The sequence below is a fragment of the Alexandromys fortis genome, unplaced genomic scaffold, assembly GCF_014885135.2.
Source record: "Alexandromys fortis isolate MF-2015 unplaced genomic scaffold, M_Fortis_MF-2015_v1.1 scaffold_34, whole genome shotgun sequence".
Taxonomy (NCBI): Eukaryota; Metazoa; Chordata; class Mammalia; order Rodentia; family Cricetidae; genus Alexandromys; species Alexandromys fortis.
In genome coordinates this window covers 10,770,845-10,795,844 of record NW_026067933.1, presented here as the reverse complement: position 1 = coordinate 10,795,844, position 25,000 = coordinate 10,770,845, and the positions used below count along the sequence as shown (strand labels likewise).

Below are 25,000 nucleotides of genomic sequence, written 5' to 3'. Positions count from 1 at the left end.
AAGCTTCAACCTTCTCATGACTAATTGTTTCTCTACCTACTAAGAACTGTTCTTCACTGAACTTGCAGACTGTACTTCATTGGAAGCTGCACCTGGTCTGCTCTGTACTTTTCTCTTTATACACTTATTTTGTAAACCTCAGATGCTTCCTCCCATTGTTCAATGTACTGTTTGCCTCCAAACCTAGTATGACCTGCAACCATCTTTCTAAGTGAAACAAACTGGGATTGCAAGAGAAAACCAGAAACAGATGCCTCTACTGTTCTAGTCTTGGTTGCCCCTGGGTCTTCCAGGACATTTGAATGTTCTTTAGAACCTACTCACTATGTATCTCAAAGGGTTCAACTATTATCTAACTCAACTTTCAGAAATACAAATTTGGGAATGCTGTGAATATGATTGAGATGAGTTAAGACTTAGAAGGGAACTCATTAGGAACGTGTGTTCCTAGGAGTCACTTTAAGCCAGCAGATCAGCTCAGAAAGGCAAACCTTGTCTGTATTTGTGGAAATTGCGTCATATGATTTTCATTACAAAGCAAAGTATTTGAAATAAAGAACTTAGAAGGTGGAAATGTTTTAGTTTTTTATCACAATTTTAGAGGTTTCAATATGGAATGCTTCTATCCTCTGAGTTTGGGTTGCCACATCATGGGGGAAAGAGTTCTGTATATTTCATGGTTGCTAAAAATTGAGGAGTGTGTAGGGTCCCCAGTGACTCCGTCACTGAGAACACCTTCAATAATGCAATTTCCTTCCATCAACCCCACCTCTTAAAGGTTCTATAACCTTAAAATATTACCATAGTCTTGAAACCAAAGCTTAGTACTCAAACATCTAATTTATTTATTAATTAATTAATGTCAACATAATGGAATTAAGTATTATAATATCCTCAAATAGTTATATTGTAAAGTAGTATCATGGGATATAACAACAACTAAAATGGACAATAATCTATCAATAAATAATCAAACGATGAATAAATAATAATTAGTCATATTTGGCATGAATAAATAAAAAGTTTTAGGAGTAAAGGGCTAATCACATTTGAGCTGTATTTGAAACACATCCATTCCAGGCAATGAAGAATGGTCAAACTGTTTTTCTCGTGAACACAGGCTCACCGTGCACCAGCCACTGTAAGAAGGTCTTTTCATTTTATCTAACTTAATGACTGTAGTTAGTTACAAGAACTATAATTTCTTTATACAGAACAAATCTACTGACAAATGTACTATGCATAGTTTTGCTGACTGTCAGTTGATGTGAATGTATCAACTTTATGACAAATTAAGAAAATTAAGACAAAAAGTGAGGAGGGTTTCTGAGGATTTCTGGGTAGGAATAACCTGACCTTACTAAGGGAGATGGAAAGACCCAAGTACTGTGGATATCACCATTCCCTCTCTGGGATCCTGAACCCAAGTGGAGAAGGGGAATTGAGAAGTAGCATGCTATCAGATCTTTGGTGATAAAATTTTTATTGCTGTTTTATCTTCAAATAATCTTCAGTTAATCCAAATAAAGGGGGCAAGGAAAGTAGCAATTTGTAATTAGAAAAATGTTTTAAAGAGGTACTTTCCTCCCCATATAAAATTTAGTTTTAGTGTTTACTCTGTTATTTATATTGATTCACATTGTTTAAAATTTCCCAAAACACAAGAAAAACATGAATCACCAGTGTGATGTGTCTAGTTTCTGAGCAAAAACAAAGTTTAAAGTACTGTTATAACCTTTCACAAAACATCGATATTTTATTTCCAATTTTTCCCACAAAGGTAACCCTCTATATTGTAATATTACTTAGTAGAAGAAATTCAGTGATTTTTTAAGATAACTCACCAGATATGATCTGGCATATGGTAAGAATTTAAGATGATTATTTTAATATGTAATTTTAATGAAGCAGAAAATATCCACTATCAAAAACTTACATTTCTTAAAATTTATGTAATAAGTTGAATTCATTTAACTTCACTGATGTTCTTAATACCAAAGATCAGATATTCATATAGCAAATTCCCCTATCTTTGCAAAATGAATGACTGTATTTCCTAACACCTAATAGATTTATTACAGAATTATGATATAATTAGGCAGCATCTGCGTAATGTATTCTAATTTGCCCAGGATGCCTTGCATGAGCAGGCATTCTCCAAGCTTGATGCCGTTTAAAATCATTCTTACTATACATTTCTTGTTCGCTTATGAAGCCTGTTCTACATATTTCTGCTCTACCTTAGGCTTCTAAAATCATCTCTTTTTATTATTCCATTAAAGTTTTTAAAAATGGATTTCCCTTACTCTTTTCTAATCATCCTGTCATTCTTTAGCCTTGAGATGTTAAAATTAATGAGTAAAAATGTTTAAAATGTAATTGTCTCAGTCAGTCCATCCAGAGTCATGGATTTGCAAAATTATGTCAGTCTTTTAAAAATACATTTGAGGAGGCTTTTCTACCCATTTGGATTTTTAATATTAATTTTCTCTTGCTCTGCTGCTTAGCTATGGAAATGAAAAAGTATATAGTTGTGGGTTTCTTTTTCAGTGCTGTTAAAGTACTAGGATTTTATTGATTTTTAATGTTCAACAAGGCAGTTTTGACATTCCTGTTTACTGCCACCCTAACAGAAAATAGAATGAAATTTCTACTCTCTAATAGGAAGAAAAAATAGTTTAATGCATTCCGTCATGATTCACCAAAAGTATACTTTTTCCCTAGATCAATCAAATAAGAGAAGTCTGTTGAAGTCTGACCCTCACCTACTCTGTAAATCGAAGAATTTTCTGGCGAAAATAAGATTGCAAACACGAAGAAGAAGACCGCTGCATCCAGAGAGAGGGCTAAAGCTCCCCCTCCACTCGTAAGTCAACAGCGCTCTGTGTTCTCCGTCGCTCATGACAGTTTACATTGAGATTTTAGTAAAAAATTAAACGTTGACAATTTGTTTGTATCATTTGTACTATGTCCACAAATATGCAGTTGTTTGTTTAGTAACTTTTGCAGTTTGATTTGTGTTAAATATTTACTGACTCAATCTACAACTATCAATTCTTTAGAATAATAATATCCAATACAAAATGGATTAATTCTCATTGCTTTTTTGATGGTGAATTATTAAGGACTTGATAATGTTCTGATGTAAAAATATTACTTAATTTAGTATTAGGAGGAGTGCCAATTTTTAGTCTTATTACTGCATATTCTGGCTTTTTCCCTTGGTGTACTTTTTCATATCTGAGAATAAGACTATTGTACTATGCCTGTTTAAACCCACCACATGGTAACCCTGACATTCCGCCTTTTATTTTATCTCCCATACTGAGACTGTATTGGACTGAAATTCTATCAAATTTTTCATCTAAATATAGTGGAAAGAATATTTATTATTTTAGGAAAATCTTTTTTAATTTTGTTTCATTTTATTTAAAATTACTTTTTATCTCCTACAATATAATCTGATTAGAGTTCCCCTCTATGAACTCCTCCTAGTTCTTCCTCTCCTCCCTTCCCATCTGGATCCTCCCCCATCCTGACTCCCATTAAAAACCAAATAGGCCTCTAAGGGATAATGAGAAAATGCAATGAATTATAATAAGATAGAACAAAAACTAACACATCAGAATAGGATAAACAAGCCGGAAAAAAATAGACAAGGAAAGAGACACTTGTTCATGCACTTAGCAATCTCATAAAGACACTAAACTAGGATACAATGTGTATGTATGGTAAAAAGAGAGAAACACACACACTATATATAGTATATATAAAAATCAATAAAATCCCTGACATGTCAGTATGAGATAAAGAACTTCCAAAGATACCACTCATTTCACATTCTTTTGCCCATCTAGTTCTTGCAATGCAGCCTGCACTTAAGAGTAATTTGTTTCCCCTGTGAGATTTCCTCAGAGAAAAGAAACTTTTTAGTTGCATGTGGCTATCATTTTCCTAGGGAGATCCATCTGTTGCCACTACTTCCTTATCTATACCTATCATCTGTGATTCTACAAATTGTCACTTGGTTATCATTGGCATAGTAGCTAATATCCACATAAATGAATTCCTAAAACATTTCTCTTTCTGGTTTTAGTTTAACTTCCATGGAAAAACTTACATTTTTATTTTCTGACTCTATTTATTTTCCTGTGAATTTCATAAATTCATTCTTTTTCACAGCCGAATAATATTCCATTGTGTAAATGTACCACATTCCCTAATCCGTTCATCTATTGAGGTGCATCTAAGTTGCTTCAAGATTCTAATTATTATGAATAATGTGTTTGTGAATAATCAATGTGTTTGAGAAAGTGTCTCTGTGGTTGGATGATGTATCCATAGGGTGTACGCCCAAGAGTGGTAAGCTAGATCTAGAGGGTTTCAGATACCAATCTTCCTGAGGAATTGGTACACTCAATTGCATATTGCCTATATGCAATTGCCTATATTGCCTATAACGGTAGAGTCCCACAAGCAATCGATGAGTATTTCCATTAGTACACATCCTTGCCAGCCTGACATGCTACTTGTATTATTAATCTTAGACATTCTGACAAGTGCAAGGTAAAATCTCAGAATAGATTTGATTTTTGTTTCTCTGATGACTAAGGAAGTTGAACACTTCTTTATGTGTTTTATGGCCATTTTAGTTACCCCCTTTGAGAATTTACTCTCTAGCTCAGTACCCCATATTGAATTGCCCATTTCTTTATATCTAGCTATTTTATTTTGAAATATATTTTTGATATTAGCTTTTCATTGGACATCCAGTTACTATCTTCTTCTATTATGTAGGCCGTAAGTTTGCCTGAATGACTGAATCTTAGACATGCAGAAGCTTCTCAGTTTCATGAGGTCCCATTATTGTTATTGTTGATCTTAGTGCCCGTGCTAATGCTCTATGAAGAAAGTCATAGAACTTCTTCTTCTAAAATCTTGCCTATTAGCTCCTGTTAATTTAGTTTTATTTTGAGACACTTATCAATTTGAAGTTGAGATTTGCATAGGGTAATACGTATCGATCTATGTGGACTCTTATACACAAAACCATCGAGTTTGTTGAAGATGCTGTCCTTTCCCAGTATGTACTTATGCTTTGCTTATAAGAAATCAGGTGTTCATAGGTATGTGGACTTATGTGTATGTGTTCCATTTAATCCATTGACCAGCATGTCTGTTTTGAGCAAATATCATTCTGTTATTATTACTACATTCTGTGGTACAGTTTGAGGTCTGGCATGTTTATACGTGCTGATGTTCTTTTCTTATTAACTATTGTGTTAGCTAACTTTGTATTTTTGTGTTTTCATACCCTGTAAATTGTCTGTGAAAAATTGTGGTAGAGTTTTTAATGCCTATTTCAATGAATCTATAGATTCTTTTAGGTAGAATGGCCATATTTACTCTATTAATTCTAATGAACCATGAGCATTGAATATCTTTTCATCTTCTGAACATCATCCTCAATTTCTTTCTTCACTGTCTTAACGTTTTCATCATACAAGTCTTTCACATGCTTGGTTTCAGTTACTACAAGTTATTTTATATCTTGTATATAGTTTAAGCATTGCTTATTATGAAAGGTGTTGTTTCCCTGAATTTTTTTCTCAGCATATTTATCATTTGTAGATAGCAGGGCTACTGATTATTCTGAGTTAGGTTTGTATTCAGCTACATTGCTAAAAGTGCCTATAAGAGTTTTCCAGGGCTATTTATGGACTTGCCACGCAGTGGTTTCTCAAGCCTTTAATCCTAGCATTCGGGAGGCAGAGCCAGGTGGATCTCTGTGAGTTTGAGGCTAGCCTGGTCTACAAGAGCTAGTTCCAGGACTGGCCCCATAGCTACAGAGAAATCCTGCGTTGAAAAACCAAACAAAAAAAATAAGATAAAAAAGACTTCAAGTACTATATTGAATAAGTATGCCAAGAGTGGACAGTCTTGTATAGTTCCTGACCACTTTTAATTTTCATCTATGAAGAAAGTATATTCATCAGCACCTGACCATATGGGAAAATTTTCTTTTTTTTGTATTAGACCTAGATAAACATTTAAAAAAGTCATTTTTTGAACCAATGAATTACAAAGCCACCACACACAAAGCCCTGTAATATCCCATCTATTTACATGAAACGTGTGTATTTTATTTAAAAAATTAGTTTAGAGTTAAACAGTTATTTAGATTTGGGACTAGGTAGCATCCACTCATTCCTTGGTATGAGGTTGTTGGTAGGTTAGAAGATGTCATTTTCAAGGATTTTCTGGTATTTGACTCAAATGCAGTGACAATGAACAAAGTAAATCAGCAACAATATACTTGACTCAGAGAATTTGATTTTGATTTAAAATCTAGTTATAAAATAATGATGCTGTATGACTTCTTTTATGTAAATTCCCAAATCCCATTTGGTATATTTATGAATACAAGAAGTTATTACAACCAAAGTTATGGTAGTTTAATTTTAGATAGGTGTTGTAGAATATCAGCTGAAGTTGTGTTACATTTGTTTATGTTGTGGAACATTTGCTTAATGATGCAAAACTGTTTTTCTTACCGTTATATTGTGAAGCTGTGTTACGTTGTCTGTGTATTATTGGTCTAAGGAAAAGCGGAATGTCAATAGCTAGGCAGGAGAAAGAATAGGCAGGGCTGGCAGGCAGAGAGAATAAATAGGAGGAGAAATATGGGAAGAAAAGATAAGTGGAGCAGGAAAAGAAGGAGAGGAAGACTCCAGGGACGAGCCACCCACATACACAGCAATCAATTGAGTAAGAAGTAAAGAAAGGCAAATAGAGTAGAGAAAGATAAAAGTTCAGAGGCAAAAGATAGATGGGATAATTTAAGTTAAGAAAAAGCTGGCTATATACAAGTCAAGCTAAGGCCAGACATTGAAAATAAAAAATATGACTCCATGAGGTTTTTTTGGTAGCTGGGTGGCAAGCCCCCCAAAGAGCAAGGAGCAAAAAAAGTAGAAAGAAGAAAAACCAACCAACAACAGGTTTAAGTGAAATTGGGATTCCAGAAACTTCTCATACAGTGATAGCTTTCATTTCATGTACTGGGTTGGTACTTGCACAGATGCTTGCTTTATGAATAGCAATTGATATGATGCTTTTTGCTTTTCTGATAAACAAAGGTAAGGATGTCTACTCTCTCCATTGCTATTCAACATCCTACTAGAAGTCTAAATAAAAAAGGAAGGAAAAGAAATTATAGTTTTGAAAGGATGGTGAAAAAAAAAAACAACAACAACACCAGAACAGCGTCTGGTCATAGAAGACAGGGTTGCCTAAACAATGAGAAGCAGAGAATCATCATCACCAGCAAAGACGTTGAAGCTGACGAAAGCCTGCACAAAGATTACATCCTCTCAGTCTGTGGTCTAGCTTCCTTTAGTTAGCAGTGGCAATTTCACAGGATCTTTCTTTTTGTCGCAAGTCATGCTTTTGGTGCCATCTCTAAGAGATCCTCACCAAAACTAAGGATGTTCCTAATTTTAAAAACAGAAAAATGACTATGAAAAAGCCAACAGTTCCTTGTCTGCCAACACCAAACACGAGAGATTTGAAATTAGTGATGCCCTACCTTCTACATTAACCTGAAGAAAAAAGATCCATGCTTAAATCTAGCAAGTCACATACAAGACCAATGATACTTAAACAGCAAAACTCTGATGCAAAAGACTCAAATGAGGCTTAAATAATTGGGGAGAATTTTCTTTGTCATCTGACTTAATATTGCTCAGATGTCAGTTCTTTCTAATGTCTTTTGTAGATTGAATATCTTAGGTAAAATCCCAGCACTATATTTTAAACAAAAAAATATGGTTATGTGAGGTATGCGGTAAGTAGGTATGTGTAGAGTTTTGAGTGTGAACATGGGCAAATTATTGACAGCATGTTCATGAAGGTAAGCGGATAACTTCAGTTTTTGGTCCACAACTTGTACATTGTTTGAGATAGGATGCCTTGTGTGCAGATGTGTAAGCGTGGTCACGTGGCCTGCAAGCCTCTTATGCTTCTTTTGTCTCCTCCCATCTCATCATAAGTGCTCTGGGATAACAAACACTTACTTCTACGTCCTGCTTTCTGCAGGTTCTGAAGAATTGAATTTCTGTTCTTTTTATTGGGCATCAGGTGCTTTGTGCACTTAGCTTTATCTACAACCCCACAATTTCTTTTGTAAACAGTGAGAAACTGACCCTTCAATTTATATGGGAAGGCAAAATAGCATATTCAACATAGTCCTGAAGAACAATCACTCCATAATTCAAATGTGAGTCTGTAGTAATCAGTATAATGTGTCATTGTTTAAAGAAGGAGTACATAAAAAAAAAGAAGGAGTACATATACCGCTGAAATAGAACCGACAACTCTAGAATAGACTCAGACTATATAATCCTCTTATCTTTGACAAGGGAGTAAAGGCAATTCACTAGTGGATAGCCTTTTCAATAAATGGTGCTCGATATTTATATAACAACATTTCTAAATCAGATCTAGACACCACATTTCACCTTTCACAAAATGAGCTATAAATGGAAGAAAAAACTAGTAGAAAGGAAAGAGAAATTATAAATATCCCTAGGTTTGGTGGGGATATTTTAAATATGGCACCAAAAGCTTGGTTTACGGGAGGAAGATGTAAGATGTGAGATTGCCATTTTGAAGAGAGGGAAGACAAATTGCAGCCTGAGAACATCTATTCATAAATGATTTCTGATAAAGAACTTGTACTCTTAATAAAAAACCTTAAAACTCAATAATTAGCTTATGAAGCAAATCTCGGCAGGATGTGCACATCCTAATCCCAGTACTGTGATGGTAGAGACAGGTCGATAGATAGTTGGTAGTGTGAATAGGCTGTAAACCTAGTCAAATCTGTGATATCAAGCAAATGAAAGACCTTTTCTCATAAAACAACTTTTGAAGCACAATTAGTAAAAACTCAGAGACAAATATTGGGGTTCAACCTGAAGACCGAAAAAAACAAAACAGCCAGCCACTGTATCTTACCTCTACCTCAGTTTGAAATGGTGATGCTACCTCCAGGAATGCCAGAATAGTCTGCTCACATTTTATAATCCTTTCTAGGACTCAGATTAAAAGCATGCACCATCCAGTTTCTACGACACCTAGTGTGGCTCGTGGGATTAAAGGTGTGTGTTACCATTGTCTGGTCTGTAAGGCTGACTCGTGGGGCTGTTTTACTCTCTGATCTTCAGGCCAGCTTTATTTATTAAGATACAAATGAAATGCCTCTACAAACTTTATTGAAGGTATAATACCCTATGGGTGAGTTCTAGTCTTCACATGACAAATATTAACACACACATTTGCACATGCATGTCCCTACTGGGCAAGATACCTAAATATATCCCAAACTAAATAAAATACACATAAATAAATGATTATATAGAAGATTATCATTATTGTGTATTGCAGTGAAGGCAATGAAATACCAATGTGTACGTATCGGGAATGGCTAAACCACAAGTGAAGATGAGGATTTGGAACACTGGGGTTCTGAATCACTCCTGTTTGGATGTATACTAATACATGTAGGAATAACAGAGACATTTCAGGGTAGTGAGTTTGTTCTGTATGATAATGTAATGATGGATATTTGACATCGTATATTTATTAAAGCCCAATGAAATGATAAAATTAAAGAGTTAATTCTAGGGTTATGAAACTATAGCATGATATGTGCATTGATTGACAAATGTCCCACAGACCCATGTTCCTGTTAGAGTATTGTGTGTTTGGGGGGCTGGTGTAGAGGTGTGGTGGGGAGGGTGTGCACCACAACAATGTGCTTTCTGCTTAGCTTTCCTGTAATCTAATATGCTCTAAAACACTAAAGACATTAATCAAAAAAATTGTGCTGTACATCCCATTTTAGAAACTTTCTGCATGTCTAATGTAATTCACAGCAAAACAGAATTTAACACACATTCGTCATGATTTTTGTTAAGCAGAATTCTAAGAAAAGCTAGGATAATTTCAAATTTAATCCATCGACAATGAATATTCAAATTTAGAAAGATGAATTTATTAACTTAGTATTTTGTGATAATACAGAAGAGCTTGTTTTATTTGGAGAAAGTGTACCGGGGAGCAACTCTACACTTGTATACTTATGCTAACCTTTATGAAAAAATATATACCTAAGATACTCTTGTTTTGAATTTAAGAAAAATATTAGTCCAAAATTTGATGGAGACTTTAATAACATTAAATATAATAGCTTTCATTATGCAGTATTAAGTTCCTCTTTTTTTTATCTGTTCATTGTTTCTTTCTGAATTTTAGGTTATTGAGATAGAATTGTCTTATGTAGCCCAGGATGGCCTCCATCTCATGATCTGGGCTTATAAGCATGTACCACACCAACTTCCTTTCCTCAGTTTTTCAGGTAGCTTGTATAGAAGCTTCTTTCTCAGAAACACTTACAACACTTAGTGTAATCATTTAAGTGGGATTTGATTTTTGAAATTATGTTGACAGGTTAAAAAAAGAAAATGTAACACATACCTTTATAACTTTTTTTAATTAACTTATTTATTTATTAAAGATTTCTGTCTCTTCCCCACCGCCGCCTCCCCTTTCCCTCCCCCTCCCCCTATCAAGTCCCCCTCCCTTGTCAGCCCAAAAAGCAATCAGGGTTCTCTGCCCGGTTATACCTTTATATTTTTTTTACTATAATTTAATTTTTAAAGAGATTAATATGCATATTTTAGTATCTCTTTGTTTTCTTTCTTTACCCAGCCAATTCCCACTGTTTTTTTGTTTTATTCTTTCATTTTTGGTAGTTTCAATTGGCTAAATTTTCTGAAGGGGGAATACAATATTATTTACTTGGATGGTACTAAGAGAAATCAGGATTTATTATTCATAAAAAATTAAATATAAAACCCCCTTATCTTCAGGCTCTGGATATAGCTAGGCTCAACACAAATGTCTAGGGAAAATGCATCTGTTGCTGTTGCAATTTTTTTTTTGTTTCTCCAAAATCTTGGCATTTATAAAATATCTAAGATTTTGATTTGTCTTGGCCAAAGCTCAGATTACCAGGGAATTGCATTTTGAACATATTCAACTAAGAATTATCTTTGTAGCAACTTTTCCTTTGCCATATTGATTTTTTGGGACTAAAATCAGATTTTTTTTTTAAAGAGAGAAAAATCTATGTTTCTTCTTGGTGCCAAGGTACATTTTTTTTCTATGTGAGAAAAGCATAAAGCAATGCTGATAGGCTACTCAAAACTTCGCTTAGCTCCCTGTGGAGGAGAAAGCTCCATTTGGAGTTGTCTGACCTGGGATCAAGTGTTTGCTCTGTCACTTACAATATTTATTAATTATGGGTGAGTCTGCATGTGAAAATTTTCTTATACGATTATGTCAGTGTTAAATGATCAAATATAAAGCATGCCTGCATAGAACAGTCATCCATTTCCTGTATTGCCTCTTTTCCCTGTCATTTCATTTAAGTGTTTGCTCACAAATAAATGTATATGTTTAGAATATGTATGCAATTATAATATACATATGTATAGTTTATATGTCTTTCTGAAAAATATATGTAATGTTTTAAAGAGTCATGGTACTTTTAAAGCTCTGAAGCAGAGATTTCTTCTGGAAATGATAAAATTTTGGAATTTGGAAAATATGGATTCTATCACCACATGGAAATTTTTAAAAACTTATTTCTTGGTGCCCTTGTTTTTATGTAACATTTTATTAACCTGTGTGTACTGTTCTTACATCCTTATAAAAGATCTGACATTAATACTTATTTTACAAATTCCCAGTGCACAAGAGAAGAATAGTATTATTTGTTTTCCCAAGTGTGTAATTCAGGGAATAATGGATTAGTACATATTGATTAGACTTCGAAACGATGTGCCTCGAGAAGATGTATAGGAATATGAGAGACAAAGGGATGTATCCATTAAAAGCCTAGAAAGAGAGGTGTCAGTTTTGACAAGAAAGACATGCAAGTTAGGAGCTGAATCTTTCTGAATGTAAGCCTGATGTTCTTTGGGTTTAGTGTTCATTCAATAAGGTGCCAGCTTCCTAAAGAGCTCTGGGCATCTCTTTATAATTGAGTCAGATATTTGTCGGTAGAAATTTCACAAATCGTGATATAATTTTCCACAAAATCTCTTACTATGATCTAGATTTTACATTCAGGCCGCCGTCTCCCTCCTCTCCTCCCATGCCCTTCCCCAACCCTGACTTTGTCCCACCACCCCAATCTACTCTTCTTCCTTTTCTCTTCAGAAGGGGGCAGATCTCCCTTAAGTATCAACAAAACATGGCATGTTTCTGTTTAGGAAAGGACAGTTGATATCTTCAGGCAATAGCCTGTGTACTTGCCTATTTTCTCAGAATTTGTGTTTTTGTGACTGCTAAATACTGATAAAGCCTTCCCCGAAGCTTGCTCTTAGACACTAAAGTAGGTGTTGTTAGCGGAAACCAAAATGTCCAAATGAAAGAATGGAATCCCCTGACCTAAATCTGAGTTTATATTCATCATAAAAGACTAAACTCTTAGTTTCCGCCGATTATTCTTTCTTTTTGCAGATAGTTAAAAACATGCATTTCAGCATATTTTCAGAATTTAATGACAAGACTTTATCATTAAGATTTTTTGAGAAACACAAAATGCATATGAAGCCTCCTGCCTGTTTGTTGGGCTGGTTGGTTTTCCTCGGAGTGTTTGCAAGTGTTTGCTGCAGTGCTCTCTCGAGCAAGGGGCAGAGTATTTTTGGAACCCGGAGTTCTTTTCTGTGGATGTCCACAGTCTAAATCTGTGATACTGACATTTGTGTCTGTATAACTATTACACACATGCCCCACTTTCATTCTTGCTTTTGGTAATACATAAAGGGGGAAGAAACAGGTCTTCGGTCAGATATTATGGACTGGTTTGAAAACATATGCTTTCAACATATATGACCTAGTGATCATTTCCACTTAAATTGCTTAAATTTTCAATGATTTATTGTTGTAGAACTTAACGCCTCCCAATTTGTTACTTTAAATAAGGAAAATAATTTTTTCCATATCCGAGTTATATTTTAGATTTTGGACAAAGGCATTAAGTGTATTAAGATCTAAAATCTCATTTAAATGCAAACCCACAATGTCATGTAGCTTAAGCTATTAAAAAACATTGCTTGAATGTAGTCAGGAATGATGCTTGTTTAGTAATATGGCAGTTGTAGGTTCTTCTCCAGATCCATGACTTCATTAGTCTGAGGAGTTGGCTATCTTTCCAGTACTAGGCATAGTTTTCTTCTTGTTTGGATTTTAGGTCTACTAAGAGAACTGGAATGTTCTGCCAAGCTATGAGTGTCACTAGTAAATAATTAGGATTGTTATGCCACGCTGGTCATTGTTGTGCTTCATATGTGTTGTACCTGGTAGGACTATTGGTTGCCTCCTTCATTTGGATGGAAGTTTGCATAGTACCTTCTGGTACTGTGAAGGCTAGTCCTCAGGGTAAAGACTTTCAGGTAGGTTTATCTGATCTGGTCAAACTACTTCTGCATGCTTTTCAGGAAAAAATAATTTTAAAAATCTTCATTCTAGAATCCAAACTTAAGGGTTTTTTTTTCAGATTTGTTTTGTGAAACGGTCTAAAAGTTGAAAAAAATAGGATAATAAGCATTAAGATATCCAGATCTGAAATTTGTTAATATTTTGTTTTGTTATTTTGTGTCATAGGTTTTAAAAAGCCACAAATACATGCAGAATGATGTCACTGTAGCTTGGGTCTAGAATTACTTACTATTTACTTAACGGAAGATAGAGTTCTATCTAAAATCCTTCTAAAATAATGTTTTCAGTATATATGTTGAAACATACAAGTTTAAGACTTTTAGTTATTTTAAAGTAAACATTGCACTAGCTGAATTATACTCACATGTGGCAGACTACACAAATTTTAAATGTGCGTTTGGTAATTTTTCGTGGGATGAATGAACTTGTGTATACTGTATACAACTCATGAAACATAACTTTAACTTTAGATGTCTCCCCTCCACCCGTCACTTTGCGGTCCGCTAGTAGCTTTCATCCCCCCCTTTTTTTTTAGAGGCATTAATTCATGACTTTTTATTTCTTTCTTTTTTTATTGATTTTTATTGAGCTCTACATTTTTCTCTGCTCCCCTCCCTACTCTCCCCTCTTTGCAAGCTAAGCCTATTCTGACTTATCACCCCATTAGCTTGTTTGGGGGGGTAGGCGGGGACTGGCTTTCTGTTTTCAGGATTAGTTTTCGTATTTCCTCCTTGCTGTCATGTGTAGTGAGTAGACGACTCTGTTTCCTTCTCTGGTGTCACTCCAATTGTGTGACTACACCACCGTTTATTTAAATTCCTTCTATTCTTGGTAATTTGCCTTGTTCTCCTGCCTCTTGCCATTTAGCACTAACACTGCTCTGAAAATTAGCATGCATGCATTTTACATATTATGCACATACCTGAGTAAAAATTTTTGCATTGTGGTTAATTGGTCATGAATGCTTTGCTGGTTAGTCTTTCTTTGTCAACCTGAAACCAACGAGAGTCTTGGGAAGAGGAAACACTAATTAAGGAATTGCCGCCATCATAATTAATCTGTAGTTAGGTATATGGGTCATTTCCTAAGTTTTAATTGATATAAAAGGTCCTAAATTGTTCTGGGAAGTGCTATCCACACGCAGGTGAGCCTAGATAATATCCAGAGGTAGGTGAGCCAGTCGCGGAAAGAAAACCTGCAATCAGCCTTCCTCCAAGTTCTCTGCTTATGGTATTTTATTTGTGCTTTAACAAATAAAGTTTTCCTGAAGATCAAAGAGTGGCTCTAGTCACACTAATTAGTCATAGGGGACAGGCAGTGCGGTACACAATTTTTTTCCCCTTGGATATCTTTTTTTTAATTAATTTATTTATTTATTACAGATTTCTGTCTCTTCCCCACCGCCGCCTCCCCTTTCCCTCCCCCTCCCCCAATCAAGCCCCCCTCCCTCGAATCAGGGTTCCCTGCCCGGTGGGAAGTCCAAGGACCACCCACCTCCATCCAGGTCTAGTAAGGTGAGCATCCACGAAACTGCCTAGGCTCCCACGAAACCAATAGGTCCAGTGGATCAAAAACCCGTTGCCATTGTTCTTGAGGTCTCAGTAGTCCTCCTTGTCCGCTATGTTCAGCGAGACCAGTTTTGACCCAGGCTTTTTCAGACCCAGACCCAAAAAGAGGAACATGGGATGTTCTCACTCATATTTGGTTTCTAGCCATAAATAAAGGACATTGAACCTATAATTCGGGTTCTTAGAGAAGCTAAATAAGAAGGAGAACCCAAAGAAAATCATATAGGCATCCTCCTGAATATTAACCTTTATCAGGCGATGAAAGGAGACAGAGACAGAGACCCACATTGGAGCACCGGACTGAAATCTCAAGGTCCAAATCAGGAGCAGAAGGAGAGAGAGCACAAGCAAGGAACTCAGGACCGCGAGGGGTGCACCCATACACTGAGACAATGGGGATGTTCTATCAGGAACTCACCAAGGCCAGCTGGCCTGCGGTACACAATTTTAATCTCAGTACTCAGGAGGCAGAGGCAGATGGTTCTCTGGGAGTTCAAGGCTACCCTGAACTTCACGAGATTGAATCAGTATAAAAGAGAAACAGAGAGACATGGTGATGGCTCACACCTTTAATCCCTTTACTAGGGAGGTTTAGATGGAAAGTGATATGTCTGGGCAGAGAGAGGAATATAAAACAGGAGCTCAGGATTTATATTAAGGATTCATAGGAACAGGATCTGGTTTGAGAATTTGGTAGTGGTTAATAACTAGTGGCTGGCTGCTCTGCTTCTCTAATCTTTCAGCTTTCACCCCGCTAATATCTGACTCTGGGCTTTTTTATTAAGACCAATTAGAATTCAAGCAACAAGTTTCTCCCTCCACATTCCTGCAAGAAATGTATACATTCGTATGATGTTGCCTCTATGTTGGGCAAAGTTTGGTAAGATGGGGCTTGCTGAGATTTAGCTGGAGAGATGACAGCCCCTGCAGTGAACATCAAGCAAACTTGTTTAATAATTTGCATTGTTATCACTATGTTTCCTTGGAAATGGTCATTCTAGTGTCCATAATGTCAGCTCATAAATCTTTGAAGATTCTTTACCTGAGTCTTCCATTTCTCTTTAAAACATATCTATTGTATACTTTTTAATTTCTTTTTATTTTTCTTATTTTTTAGTGGCATGACTCACAAGTAATTTGGACAATTTAAACAACCAGATTCATACATTCTCGAATGTTCGTATTGATGTTCTGATTCTATGAAAAACAATGAAATAATTCAAAACTTGATTTATTTGATCTTACTTTATATGACAATAGAATTTCTTTTTAAAAATAATGGCTAAGGATACCACTAGGATATGTGACTTTTAGATAAGAAGTCAGTGATGCTACCATGACCAGAGGAAGACCTTTACTCTACATTCTTCAATTTGCAGCATTTTTCAAAGAAAGTAATCTAATTAGTTTATTTGTTACCATTTTTAAACATTTCTTCCATTGCTATTTTTTTCTAAGGATTCTTAATTAGTCTTGATCTAGTCAACCCCTCTTGTTTCTGTTCATATGAGAAATATATATTACTACACACTATATTTTGGTCATCATCACTCTCCTATTCCAAGAACAAATATATATTAAATTAACAAATGAGAGTGAATTTTTAACTCTCCATTCCATTGTGATTTTCTACAATAATGGTGTTAGTATATTTTTCGTTTCTCCCTTCCCCTTTCTTCTTTCTTCCCTTTCCTTTCTCCATCTCTTCTTCCATATTTCTGTCTCAAGAAATATGTTTTATCCAAGAGCTAGAATTGAAGTCACTATATAGTCCAGACAGCCATCAATCACAATTTTGATTTTTTTTACCTCACAAGTACACACCTTATTATGAGCATCGCATTAATAATTTTAACCCAGTACTCCATTAAAGCCAGCTTTCTATTTTTCTAACCCTTTATACTTAACTATTCATTAACAAACAATTTTTGGCTTACTTGTTAAGGTAAAATGTTTTGGTAAACTTTGTACCTTTTGATAATATTTATTATGATTTAAGTAATCTATGATTGTATTTGTTATTTTTATTACTTTTTAATCTATATAGATCATAAATTGAGAAAATTCAAAAAATTTAAGTTTGGATTTTTCTTTATGGAGATGAATGGCAATAACTATGATGTTTTAATGTAAATACTTATTTAAAAAGTAACTCATTTTCCACTAGATTAAACAAATTTACTTCATAAGGGGTCATCTTATTTCCCAACTTTTATAATTGTGAACTTGTGTTATGTATCGTTTGACACTATGACCCCAATGCCGAAGTGATATTGATACAATATGGATTCAATAAAATATTCACTGAAAATAATTTGATGTTCTTTTTTAGAAAAAGAAATTGTCTATTATATTTCAATTCAAGGTGAATTTAGTTTCTTGCCTTGGTCTTCAATTCTTAGGTTCAATGTAGGAAGCAATGTGAAGACTGTATTATGTGTAAGAAATTCTCATATTTTGAAGCTTTATTGTATGTATTTTAGATTATAATTTTCATTTTTCAAAAAAAGCAAAAAAACTATATTTTTTATTATACATATGAATCCAAGTTTCCACTCCCTTTTCCCATTCCCTCGACTTATCCCTCTACCCCATCCCCCATCCACTCCCCAGAGATGGTAAGGCACATTGCTTTGGGGAAGGTCCAAGGCCCTCCCTACTATGTCTAGGCTGAGCAAGGTATTCATTTAAAGAAAATAGGTTCCTAAAACGTCAGTACAAACAATAGTGATAAATCCTGGTGCCATTGCCAGTGGCTCCTCAGTCTGCCCCAGCCATGCAATTGTCAGCCACATTCAGAATTTGGTCCTATGTTTGTTCCTTCCCAATCTGGCTGGTTGGTGACCTCCCATTAGTGCAGGTAGACTGTTTCAGTGAGGGTACCCATCATGGCCTTGACCTCTTTGCTCATATTCTCATTCCTCCAAATCTTTAACTGAACTTTGGGAGTCCAGTCCAGTGATCTGATGCGGGTCTCTGCCGTTCTTTCCATCAGTTGCTGGATGAAGGTTCTATGGTGATGCTTAAGATATTCATTGCTGTAACTACAGGGCAAAGCCACTTTGGGCACCCTCTCCTCTATTGCTTAAGGTCTTAGCTGGGGTCATGCTTGTGGATTCCTGGGAATTTCTCTGGAGCCCGATTTCTTGCTAGCCCCACAATGACTCCCTTAATCAAACTATCTCTTTCCTTGCTCTCATCTCTGTTCTTCCTCCATCTCGACTATTCGGTTCCCTCAAGTTCTCCTCCCCCATCCCCTTCTCCCCTCCTTTCTTCTTCCTATGCTAACCTCCTTACTTCCCTTACCCCAATGCTCCCAATTTTGTCTTTTCTCCATTTCCATGTGGATCTACATACATTTTTCTTAGGGTTCACTTTGGTACTTAGCTTCTCTAGGAGAAGCTAGTATCCGCTTAAGAGTGAGTACATATCATGTTCATCTTTCTGAGTCTGGGTTACCTAATTTAGGGTGTTTTATTTTCTAGTTTTATCCATTTGCATGCAGATTTCAAGATGTCTTTTTTAATGCTGAGTAGTACTCTAATGTGTAAATGTGCCACTTTTCTTTATATATTCTTTGGTTCAGCGACATCTAGGTTTTTTCTAGGTTCTGTATATTGCAAATAATGCTGTTATGAACACAGTTGAACAAATATCTTTCTAGTTTGATTGAGCATCTTTTGGGTATATGCCCAAGAGTGGTATTACTGGATCCTGAGGTAGGTTGATTCCCAATTTTCTGAGGAACCACCATACTTATTTCCAAAGTGGTTGAACAAGTTTGCATTCCCACCAGCAATGGATAAGTGTTCCCCTTACTCCATATCCTCTCCAGCATAAGCTATCATCAGTGTTTTTGATCTTAGCTATTTTGGCAGATGTAAGATGGTATCTCAGAGTTGTTTTGATTTGCATTTCCGTTATGGCTAAGAATGTTGAACATTTCTTTAAATGTGTTTTGGCCATTTGAGATTCTTCTATTGAGAATTCTCTGTTTAGTTATGTACACCATTTTTAATTGGGTTATTTAGAATGTTGATGCTAATTTCTTGAGTTCTTCATATATTTTGAAGATCACTTCTTTGTCTGATGTAGGGGATGGTGAAGATCTTTTCCCATCCAGTAGGCTGTCTTTTTGTCTTATTGACTGTATCATTTGCTTTAGAGAAGCTTCTCAGTTTAGGAGGTCCCATTTATTTATTGTTACTCTCAAAGTTTGTGCTACTGGGGTTATATGTAGGAAATGGTCTCCTGTGTCCATTCATAGAAGACTACTTCCCACTTCTCTTCTATTAGGTTCAGTGTTGTCAGATTTATATTGAGGTCTTTAATCCATTTGTACTTGAGATTTGTGCATGAGAATAGATATGGAACTATTATCATTTTTCTACAGGTTGACAATGAGTTATGCCAGCACCATTTGTTGACGATGCTTTCTTTTTTTCCATGGTATGATTTTAGCTTTTCTTGGTTAAAAATCAGGTGTTAATAGGTGTGTGGATTAATATTTGAGTCCGCTTCTATTCCATTGGTCAGCCTCTCTTGTTTTATACCAATACCAAGCTGTTTTCATTACTGTAGGTCTGTAATTGAGTTTGATGTTAGGGATGCTGATGCCTTTTAGGAGATAATGTTAATAATTAAGTAAATGCTCACTGCATTTAATTAAAAATAATGCATAACTAAAACCATGGCCACAATATGGTGGTTTTATATGTACATTTGGATAATAAAAATAGAATACAAAACATTATTATTGCAGCTTACTTGAAGGAGATAGAGATACTGTTAATAGTTGTGAACATGTTTACCGGAGTTGGAACTCTTATGTATTTTTCCCCCTGCACTTTAGCCTTCAAACCTGTTGATGACTACATTTTTTTATCTCCCCTGGAACATTCTGCAGACCACGTACATGAAACTCAGTGACTCACTGTGTTGTTGAGTCACAGAGCCAGAACTTGAAACCTCAGATGTTTTTAAACTGAATCACTGACGACTATCCTCTGCTGGACTCGGTCATTGTTTTGTAAATGCACCCAAGAGAAGATAAATGTATCATATATGTTTTTTAATAAAACAAGTTTGTATGGGATCAGTGATGAGAACTGACTTGACTGATTTAGAAGATAAGGTTTTGATAGAAAGATGAAAAAGATTCCTGTATATAGAATGGTTCAGCTTCTAAATCAGAGTCAGCCTTGCCTTGTAATACCTTAAGATGCCTATGATGCTCAGACATGGTATAAAGCCAGCCTTCGGAATAAATAGCAGATGAAATGAAAAAAATCCCACTTGATAAGGCTATATAGTGCAGTTCTGTTGTTTACTTGCTTTCTCTGAATCTATTACTTTCTTGCCTTATATTTTCTTAGGTATTCTGTAAGTCGAGTTTTCCTGACAGTTATGAATCACATAAACTTATTTATGGTGTCTTTTCTTTTATAATTAAATTTTACCAGCAAAAACTCAAATAGGTTAAGGTACCTGATAATTATTTATACCAACCAACTGTTGAAAGTATTGAAAACTGAAGCTAACTCTTTGGTAATCAAACATCCTTTATTATTAAAGAGGGAAAAATATGCAGGTATACATGATGCCAAGGTAATAAAAGCAGTAATAAAAAAATTTATTTAGCAGTAATAAAAAAAAACAGTTTCTGTAGCCTCTAGAAAAGAAGTATGTTTTGTTCTAACATTTAGTTAGTAGTTGAGTTTAAATATTTATGTAAGTCTATCATAGGCCTTATTTAGCCTTTTATTTTTTCATTTATTTGGAATATTAAAAGATATTCACATTAGGAAGGACATATTCTTACCAGCTCTAATGAGTTTTCTGGGATAAATGAATTAAGTATAAACAACTATTGTATTTGTTCTTTTTGTAAGAAAAAATTCAAGCTCAAGATTGTAGTCATATAATTGAAAGGGCCAATACCATTCAGTTCTCGAATCTGTCTGTAGAAACGGAATTCTTAAAACATATAACACAAAAGAAAATATGGTGCCTGTTGAATTTTATATTATGTTCAGTTGAATAATTTGACAACTGAAAAACATTTAATGCTGATCAGAAAAATGGTTCCTTTTTATGTTTATACATGCACGGAGTATAGACCATCTCTGGCAAAGAGAAGTTGTGGGTGCAGTGGGGGTGGGGAAGAGTAACACTTGTGTTATGTTAAATCTGAGGAAGAATTGCACTTGGCAGTTTTTCTTTGCAGAATGCAGGGAAGGCTGAAGGCTTTTGTGCAGTTCAAAGAGCACATTCCACAGATACATCAGTTGCTGGTTGCCTGCAGGGATTCTCAGAATCTGGGGTGGATGAAGAGGTCTGTATCACAAAAGTCCAGGCTGTTGTGCTGTGGGTTTGCAAAGAAGAACACACTTGTAAGCCCTTGAGAAGTTATTTATAAAATAGCATCATATTCTGAGAGTATATTTTCAATATAATACTTTTGTATCATTTTTTAATTGATACAGTATCAGATGATGCTCTTGTTTAGCCTCTGCTGACTCTTGTACTTTAGTAATTTGTTCTCAGATTAAGATTTACATGTACGTCTTTGGAAACATAACATTACTCATTATAATAGCTGCCAGTTAAAATGTGTAGAGAAATATAAATGAATTATATATCACCATTATATATTCAATTACCATTTATGCAATTAGCATATTAAGCAATTTTAGCAATTTAATATGTCTCTTAAGAGAGCTTTCTTTAATAGAAAATATGCCAAAGGGTAGCTTTTTGTTTGATATGTCAGGTCTTGTATTGAATTAGCACTCTTATCCTTCCTGTAAAGAAGATACAGTGATATTTCTGCTAACTGAAATAGTATAGCCAAAAGTTCTTTGAAAACTGTATTTTGTGGGACAGATTTAAATTAACATATCTACATTTGTTGAAATTTCTGATGTTATGTGTCATATAAGTATTTTAAACTACCTTATTCAGCAAAATGTGCCAACATTGTTTTCTTTTCTGTAAGTCTTAGATATAATGGAAAATAGTTAATTAGTGAAGCACCCTTATAATGCTGGGGTTTAGGAAAGGCTTTCAGCGTTGTATCTTGACCTATTCTTGTATTCACAAGACAGTGAGACAAAATGTTGTGTTGAGTCCAGATGTATTTTATCTGATTTATCATTCTCAGTTGTGGGATTAAATGCTGGGTCTATGCAGAAAAAGAAACATTCGACTTGGAATTTGCTGGTGAATATCTTCTCTTCTGGGGGTTTAAAAAATAGTTCTATTTATTTAAGCTATTTAAAAATAGTTTTAAAATAGTGGGTAAGATCGCTTTCCCTGTAAGCACAAGGAGAGTCTGAGTTTTAATACACGGCATCCGTGTAAAAACCTAGGAATCCTGTGTGTGTTTGGAGCTGAAGCATTGGGAAGCAGAAGCAGTAGCATCTTGAGAGCTCTCTGACTTACCCCAAATAGTGAGCTTTTGGTTCAATAAGAAACTTGTTCTCAAGTCAGTAAATGGAGAGAGACAGAGACAAATACCTGAGGTCATGCTTTGCCTGACACATGTGTGTACAAAAGCACACCCGCCTGAACACTTATATGCTTGTTCACTCTATTTCTCGACACAAATTTCTTTATTTTTACCTTTTAAGATTTGTTACTATCAAATTAGTGAATGCTTAAAACATTCAGTCTTCTATTCAAATAATTTAGTAGCACCAAGGACTGATCATGCCAATGAAAAAGTCATGCTTTAATTACCTTTTTGAGAATTTCATAAGCATATTCTGATCATATTCAGGCCGTCCATTCAGATTTAAAGAACAACATAGGAGACAGATTTAATGTAGAACTTCAAGAATTTTCCTTTTTTATAAACAGGATGTGAGTTGAAAACATAGTAAGTAAAGCGATCTATTAATGAAGGGGTCCAGCAAGAGGTAGAGAAATGAATGAGAGAGAGTGATAGAATATGTGACTATGATCATGTACTATACATGCATACATACATACACACAAATGCAATGATTTTGTACAATTTTAGTGCCTCTTTTTTTCTACAGTTAATATACAGTAATAAAATAGATAAACCAGGGAGATAATTTCATTGGCAAAGTGGTTACCAATATAAGGACCTAAGTTCAATTCTTAGAATCTATGGTAAAATAAACAATAAAGACAGGCTAGCTATGATTTCTAACTCCCATGTAAAAACAAGCAACAAATGGAAGCAGCTATGTTAGGAGGTCCTTGTAATCCTAGGACTGATGTGGTGGAGACAGATGGAGCATTGGGTTTCACTGTCCAGTCAGCAATGGCTCCTAATATCATTTTGATATTTTTAAATATAGACCTCTATTACCAATATTAGAAAAAGATAGCCTTTTACTTCAGTCTTGAAATGTCTGTTCCATGAGTGGTTATATGGATGCAAGCTCCTGCCACTCTTGAATGTCACATTCTGATTTTAGTATCAGCATACTTAGCATGGCTTTCTCAAGATGGCTGCTGAGCTATAACACGGTGAGTTCGAGAAAACCCAAAGGCCTTTTGATGCCAGAATTTCGACTTTCCTCATTATTTTAATAAGGAAGGAAATAATTTTATTTTTCATTATTTTATTACTAAACAAAAATCCTTTGGCATGAATAGCACATTAAGCCATTATTAGCTATTCTCATACTCACTCAGTAGCTAATGTGATAGAATTCGTTTCTAAAAAATGGGCAAGTAATAAGAAGGGACGCTGACAGTGAGGTTTGCCTTTAGTAATTCATGATGTCTATGAACAGAAAGTTCACATGAGCCACGCAGAAAAGAGTAATATAACATCAACAACCACACATCCTTAGTGACAGAATGTTGCATAAGGCTGCTGACATTTGCTAATGTAAAATCCTATTCATTCAGTAACATTCAGTATGCATTCAGCACACATACACAAAGACACACACACATATCCATGTATGCACACATGCTGATGTGTGTGTTATATATGAATATATGTGTTTGCACGTGCATGCATGCAGTATGGTGAGAAGTTAATGTTTGATATCTTTCTCTATTAATTTACAGCTTAATTTTCAAGACGTATTTTCTGAATCCTTATATTGCCATCTCAGCTACTCTAGCTGGTCATTGGGCTATACCTGTCTCTGCATCCCTTACCATGACACACTGGGCTATAGATGTCCACCACCACATCTGGATTATACAAGGGTTATAGCTGTGCAGTACCACCTCTGGATTATAGAAGGGATATAAGTGTACGCCACCATGTCTAGTTTATACAAAGGTTACAGATGTCCATCACCACAGCTGGGATATATGTGGGTTAAAGATGTCCACCACCACATCTTGGTTTAACATGGGTTATAGGTGCCCAACACCACATCTGGGTTTTACTTGGGTTATAAGTATCTACCACCACATCTGGGTTTACATGGGTAATAGGTGTTCACCACCACTACCACATCTGGCTTTTGCATGGTTTATAGGTGTCTACCACCACATATAGGTTATTGGTGTCCAACTCCACATTTGAGTTCTACATGGGTAATAGTTGTCCTCTACCCAGGTTTGGGTTTCACATGGGTAGCAGGTATCCACCACGGCATCTGGATTATACATGGGTTCTAGGTGTCCACCACATCTGGATTATAATTGCATTATATGTTCCATCACAATAATTTAGGTTATATGTGGATGCTGAGTCTGAACAAAGATTTTTGTGCTTGCGTAGCAACCAGTTTACTCACTGATCCATCTTCCCCGCATACCAGCTACGTAACTTCATACATAGATTTTTTTTTCTGTTTTTTTTTTATTGAGAATAAGAAAAAAAAAGTTTCCGCCTCCTCCCAGCCTCCTATCTCCCTCCCCCC

General features: G+C 35.3%; 1 protein-coding gene across 1 annotated transcript in view; it reads left to right on the top strand.

The window, feature by feature from the left end:
* Positions 1–25,000, top strand: part of Foxp2 (forkhead box P2) — a 509,404-nt gene that overhangs the window by 67,064 nt on the left and 417,340 nt on the right. Inside the window, exon 2 of the mRNA XM_050145932.1 lies at positions 2,725–2,866. The gene's annotated coding sequence lies outside the window, so the exon portion shown is untranslated. The remainder of the gene's footprint in view (positions 1–2,724; positions 2,867–25,000) is intronic.